The following is a 6,266-nucleotide window of genomic DNA, read 5'->3' as shown; positions in this document are numbered from 1 at the left end:
ACGGCTCTCAGTTTTAGCGTTTAACGAAATCTTTTCCAGATTTCACCAATTTTTGTGTTCTACGATCGCATGTAAGTGTAAGATTCCAATTTAACATTGACGTCCCCTTGACTATGTGTAAAATGCTTTATAATGTCATCGCTAAGCTAGAAAATACCCTGCCAAGGAAATGTCTTCATCACTAACATATATTACGTCGTGTGCTGTCTAGAAATGTAACTACACTGTTTTGAAAATAGGACAGGAATATCATTTACCATACGATATAATGAACACATAATCATCATATGTCTTTACTGGCAAGACATCTTTATGACAGTGGACACAGCCTTCCGGACATAAATAATGATCTCACAATCTGTCTTAGACATTACCCGCCAGGTTATCCGAGAGCACTAATGCGCTACTTCTAGGATTGAACCCACCCGGCAGATTAACGACGAGGGCTGGTGTACTGGCCAGCCTGGATGTGGTTTTTAGGCGGTTTTCCTCATCCCACTAGGTGAATACCATGCTGCTTCCCATGTCCCACCTCCGTTACACGGATTGCAGACATTTCAACACGTTCACACTATTTCATGGCTCACACTAAACACAGACAGCAGGGGTACACTAATTCCGTCCGAGGGGGTTGTGGGGTGGAGAAAGGAAGGCATTAGGACACCCTCTGCCACTAACGACGCCAATTCCGTAGTAACAAGGCCGACCCCACGCTGATGTGGATCAAAGGCCCAAAGCAAATGATGATGAATCAGTCTTAGACATCTTGCAGGCAAAAATCTCAATATATTAGATGAACTCGAAATAGACATAAAATGAAGCTTCCAACCCACTGATATGCTGAATGAACAGACAAACAGAGACTTTTAGTACAACAATGTCATAAGAAATAGTGAACACTATTTCCTCACCTCTCGCTCAAAAATAAACGCACCCTATCATATCCATCTCTTTCTTCCTAACCTGATCTCTCTCTCTCTCTCTCTCTCTCTCTCTCTCTCTCTCTCTCTCTCTATTCGTCCCATCCCATTATCTCCCTCCCTCCAATAATCCGCAGGTCGTAGTCTGTGGCACTTTGTAGGTAGCTTTACGTCACTTTTAAGTACAGCTACTATTACATTACAATCCCACGAAGTATAAATTTCACACTTAGAAATAGAAGCTGTAAAATCTTACGAGTGTTCTGAGTCACTCTGCATGTTAACAATCATATCAGATCTCGTGTCGAATTGTATGAAAGAAAAGCTAAAACTGTTAACTGCCTCTGCTCCAAATAATTTCAAATAACTTCTTATTTTACTTTGTAAATCCATGTAATTGGAAATACACGGACGGAAAATATCGCAACACCAAGAAACGAAATTTCGGCACACATTGGTCAAGGTTTCATATTTAAGTGATTAACATAGGTTTGTGTAAGAGAGAGATACGCCATTGCATATGTGAAGTGCTGGTGCGTTTAGAGGCAGTGTAGCGACCAGAATGTTGAATGCAAGCGTTCAAACATGCATGCGATGTGTTGTAGAGGTGCCAGATGTCAGTTTGTAGGATGGAGTTCCATGGCTGTTGCACTTGGTTGGTCAGTACAGGAACTACTAATGCTGCTAGGGATGACGCTGGAGTTGTGATCCGATGATGTTCCACAGGTGCTCGATTGGAGACACATTTGGTGATCGAATGGGCCAAGGAAACATTTCGACACTTTTTAGAGGATATTGGATAACAACAGCCGCACGTGGGAGAGCGTTATCGTGTTGGGAAAAAGCACCTGAAACGCTGTTGATGAATGACAGCATAACGGGTCGAATCAGCAGATTGACGTACAATTTTGCACTCATGGTGCGTGGGATTAGCCGTGATCGCCTTCTGATCAGCACACGGCCGTCACAAGCACGAGGGCAGAACCAGCTTTCAAAATGTTCAAATGTCTGTGAAATCTTATGCGACTTAACTGCTAGGGTCATCAATCCCTAAGCTTACCCACTACTTAACCTAAATTATCCTAAGGAAAAGACACACACCCATGCCCGAGGGAGGACTCGAACCTCCGCCTGGACCAGCCGCACAGCCCATGACTGCAGCGCCCCAGACCGCTCGGCTAATCCCGCGTGGCGAACCAGCTTTCACCAGAAAACCCGGCCTTCCAGTGAGACGTCGCTTCACACCACTGAAGTCGCAGACGGCGGTCAGTGGAAGGCACGCTAAAGGGCGTCAGTTTGGAAATTGTAGAAGTAAACGGTTTGTAAAAGTTCTTTGTGCCATTGCGGTGTACCCTGCTGCTGCTCAGATTGCTGCTGCAGATGCAGTACGATACGCCGGAGCCATACACCGAATGCGATGGTCTTCTCTCCCGGTAGTGCCACGCAGCCGTCTGCGACCTGGTCTTCCAGTGACCATACATTCTCTGACCACTACTTCCAGAAGTCATGTGCAGTGCCTACATTTCCGCCAATTCTTTCTGCAGTATCGCGGAAGGAACGTCTAACTGCTTGTAGCCCTATTAGTTGACCTCGATCAAACTCAATGACATGTCGATAATGCCTTCTGCGTTGCCTGAATGGCAATCGTCACTAAAATCATCTCACTACCTTCAGTCCGAAAGGTAACTAACGCTCACGATCGTTACAGCGATTTAAAGCAAACCTGATTTGAATCATTATAGTGGCACGAAATTTCAACAGACGTTATTTTCAGATGTAGAAACACACCTACCAACTTCCGTTTATGTCCCATAACTCCTTCTTAGTGCTGCTATTTTTTTCCGTCACTGTAATAGTAAATTCAATACTTCATCACATCGCTATAACGGTAGTGGGCCACAGCTAGAACTTCTATATAGGATGTTTCCCAAGTTATGGTCAGTAATTCACACATGGAAAGCACAGGTCAAATGTAGTTAAAAAGTTCCAATAAACATGGGTCCACAAATCACCCGTGGTCAAGATACAACACATTTTCAAGGATCCTATATACGTTAAAGTATGTGTTCGAAATTTTGTCCATGCGTCTGAATGCAACAGTGAACTCGTCTCTTAAATGAGTTGCTAATCCTCTCAGGGAGTCCTGCTGAATTTTATATAAGCTGGAAGTCTGGTTCAATGCGCAAGCGTAATTCCTGAAGAGAACTGACCAGGACTAAATAAGTATTGTGGGGTTAACACGCCTCCTTCTTTGAAAAACGAAGTCTAAATGTGTGACGTTATTGCCGAAACCTTGCAGACCAAAGAATAGTCAATGACGGTAGCGCCTTTGTTCATTTCATCTGTAACGAACACAGCACGCCGTCTGTCTCAGGTGTGACACGTCACATGCTCACGAAACATCTGTTTACTTTGATCTTATATCTACAAGTGAAGACACCGGTATTTCTTGGTTCCGTTGAGGGGGATTAGGTAGATCGCAAAGCTGCAATTTGCAAAGAACGGTATGACTCAGTCAATATGACATAATGGAATCCATCACTTGTATGCGGGAATGACGACAGTGAAAATTCATGCCGGACAGGCACTCTAAACCCGATTTCCAACATTACAGCAGCAGTCGCCTTAACCGCTTTGTCTATCCGTACACGATTCACGGCCGGATGCAAACCTTCATATACCGTCGTTCCTGCGTTACAATCTGTATTCGTGCGCACATTATGTAATTCCCGTACGCCGGAGGACATGTTAATTGAAAGATGCTGCATAGTATTGGCGAGTATGTCGTCAGGAACATAGCATTGTTCCTGAACAACACAGTCACTGCACAGGCACTACTGTATCGTTATATGACATGAAGCATATAGATGTCTGTAACTGTAATACTTACGGTAGTTAGAATACTGACGAGCGAGGGCTGTGACAACCACACACCAGACAGTGATGAAGTTAGGCTGAAAAATCTAACTGAAAACTGACATTTGCATCTGTACTGTGAAGTGTGTGAACGAATGTGCTCTTTATGCACCACATATTAAGACTTCATCCCGTTTCAGTGGGTATGGCCAAAATGACTATTTGTTCGCCACTACGCCTGTTATATTTGCATTATTATGTTGAGTATTAATGTTGAAGACTTAATAATTTCCAGTCTGGAACATGATTCTTGTAATTTTTAAGCAGCCTCTGGCGAAATGTACATCTTTTCTACGTGTTTTAGTCGATGAAGGTTTTTCAACGATTACATTAAATCCTTTCGTCCTTCAAACAAGCCGCGACCTCTCGCACCCCCATTTGTTGTATACACTATATATCCCAAGTTATTGCAATCGTACTCAGTTATCTGCGTGTTCCACGGACCGTAATTGCGATTTCTCACAATGATGAGGATCGAACCACTTTTACAATCACGGGAAACTTTCTCAGTGAAAAAGTGGCAACATGCAGTCCATTTACTCGTCTGTCTAAACTGTAAAACGTATTTGACAAGATAGGGGCTAAGTAATGGTAAGTCTCACAATGGATGTTGAGATTTGTGCGCTTTTCGTATTTTCTGGAGTATTGGAGTATTGGTATTTGAAAAAACGAAGATATGGCAGCAAACACTATTTTGTTGTGTATAGTCATATTACTTTTTTATATAGTAATCCGCAGCAATGTAGAGTCTTGTAGTGGACTCCCTGGTCTCATATTCACTTTTAGCAGTTAAAAAAGCTTCTCAGTATCACTAATAGTAATTAGAATGGCACTTATTTCAGTAACTAATTAGTAGTTACTTTCTGTGATTCATCTTTCCTTTATTGATTTATGTTTGGTGCTGACTTTCCTACGAGTGAGTGGACAATGTTATTTGTGCCATTGAGAGCCGTAACGTACGACTAAAGTGTCTTGAGGCTTGAGAGGGGCCTGTGAGAACATTTTCCTCCACAGCCTGTAAGCATTGCTGACCAGGCTGTAGATCACTGCGTGAGATTAACATGGTCCACAGCTCACAAAGGTATCTTGCCGACCTGCACCAATCAACAGATGTCAATCGACGTTGGAGCGCCGGAGGCTTCCTGGGGGAGGCAGACAGCAAGTTGCAGAGCCTCGGGACTCCATGTCGAACACGATCCTCACATACGCACGCACGCAAGCACACAGACACACACACACACACATATACACACACACGCACACACACACACACACACACACACACACACACACACATGTGAGCCCACTGCAGGTGATAAGTACGGCACATCGGCGGAAAGAGTACGTCGACTACATTAAGTTTTAAAGACGTCTGCAGAACGGACAATGTGTGGCTCTCATTCCACATTCTTCGTCCCTCCTTTAGGCTTTAGTCACCTTGGATCCACATAAATAATGTAACACACAAAACCTTTCTCTGTTCTCCATCCCCTTTCTCATTATCCAACAGCTTTTTATTCGTAATGAAATTTTTACGAATCATTAACCAAGTGACAGCGTTGTCTTGTAGCAACGTTTCAACGAGATTCCTTCTTCGCCTGAAGACGACGACTTGGAAACTCGTTGGAACTTGGTTGCAAGACGACACTGCCACTCGGCTCATAACACGAGAAGATTTCATTTATAAAATTTTAAATTCCGATATAGATTTTTATTTTTTACTTTCTTCATTCCTATCACTTTTTCTTATTTCATCATCTGGAAGTCAATGAAATTTTTTTACACATTTCTAAACGCAAGATTGTATTTCATCGTGTCATTTATTATATCAACATCTGTCACGCCCATTCTCATTCTCTGAATCCATTTATTTAAAGAAAATTTGCGTGGTGAATCTACTGATGAGTATTGTCACTATAGAATTCAAAACCTAAAAAAAAAAAGGAGAAGAAAACTCCCCGTACTTTTTCCTAGACTACCTACCAGCCATTCCCTTTCTTTATTCGTGTAGTATTATTTATTTCGTTCATACTGAAATAGATATTGTGCCTCTGTAATTGCGTGGTCACTGTGTCTGAGCTTCATATCCTACGCCCAGGTTCAGTTTCCGGTAACGGCAGTGATATGGAATCTTCCTTAAGATGATGACTAAAATGGAGTCCAATCTATTGCAATAGGAAGTAGCAACTCCTCTGTGTGCAGAGCCGACAACGGCCGGGAGAGCTCTGTACCAAACACCAAGCCCCTTCATACCACATTCTAATGACGCCACACGACAGAAGATGACTCGGCGGATAGTCAGCAGCGAATGGTCGTAAGCACATGCCAGCTAGATTCTCAAGAAAACTTAAATTACCTCTCAGCTGTTGCTACTGCAAACTATATTTTTTCTTAAAATATTACTTTTTATTCTTTTTACCAATAGGAGTA

This window comes from Schistocerca piceifrons, chromosome 1 (genome assembly GCF_021461385.2).
Source record: "Schistocerca piceifrons isolate TAMUIC-IGC-003096 chromosome 1, iqSchPice1.1, whole genome shotgun sequence".
In the NCBI taxonomy this organism is placed as follows: domain Eukaryota; kingdom Metazoa; phylum Arthropoda; class Insecta; order Orthoptera; family Acrididae; genus Schistocerca; species Schistocerca piceifrons.
Note: the sequence above shows the minus strand (reverse complement) of the source record.